The 929-nt window shown below is 48.7% G+C and overlaps 1 pseudogene; it reads right to left on the reverse strand.

Annotated features, from left to right (window-relative positions):
* Window positions 1–480: 480 nt before the first annotated feature.
* Window positions 481–929, reverse strand: LOC122101147 (annotated as a pseudogene).

Here is a 929-nt window from a genome sequence, read left to right on the forward strand (position 1 = left end):
CATTATGAAATTTCCACCAACCACACGTATTACAAACGGAAATGGAAGGACAAAAAATACATTTTACAGAATTTAAACTTGTCTTCAGCATTTAGCTCACAGGTTTCGCCATCTTCAAAAAACTCCTCCTCTGTTAAAGTCTTCAGCTCTTGAGATTGGAGGCACAGCTCAATTTTTATTGTGCTAGCCAATGAGTAAAAGCATTAGGTACTGAGCTGGAGTCCCAGTCTCGAACCAAAAAAAAAAAAGAAAAAGAAAAAGAAAACAAAAGATCGATCAACCAGGAAGGAGATGGTCTTTACTAACCCACAGAAATACTTTATCCATTTCCCTAGCAAGTCAGGGCTGAACAGCAGGGTAAGGCTCAGATGAGGGTGGGGTGGGGATCAGAGGGCTAATTTCCCCCTAGTACAACACCACAGCAGAAGCTTGATGAGAGCAAAACTGGTGAGACTTGAGGGGAGGGTCCAGGCCCTGAGTTCAGTCAGAGTCACTGCTGGAAGAGGAGGAGGAAGAGGAAGAATGCTTGCCATGCTTGTGGTGTTTGTGCATCTCTTTATGTGTTTTCTTCATTTTCTTCAGTGTTTTCTTGTCCATTGGGGCTCGTGGGCCTATGCCAGGAGCCAGGGGATTCACAGGACATATGCCAGGTGCAGGTGGTGGGCATGGGGTGGGTAAGGACCTGAGGGTTGGTATCCTGGATACTGTGGCTGTGGCACAGGGTAAGAGGGCCCACATGGAGGGAAAGCTGGGTTCCCCTGGGGAGGTCCTGGAGGAAAGGGACACCCGGGTACAGGACCAGGAGGAATGGCTGGATTTACAGGTTGTGGGCACAAAGGAGGTGGACACCCAGGATTGGAACCTCCAGGGCACCCCATGTAAGGGATACTTGCATTTTGCACCGGCTGCCATGCATTGGGATGCCACAT

This window comes from Dipodomys spectabilis, unplaced genomic scaffold, assembly GCF_019054845.1.
Source record: "Dipodomys spectabilis isolate Male_0828 unplaced genomic scaffold, ASM1905484v1 ptg000634l, whole genome shotgun sequence".
NCBI lineage: Eukaryota > Metazoa > Chordata > Mammalia > Rodentia > Heteromyidae > Dipodomys > Dipodomys spectabilis.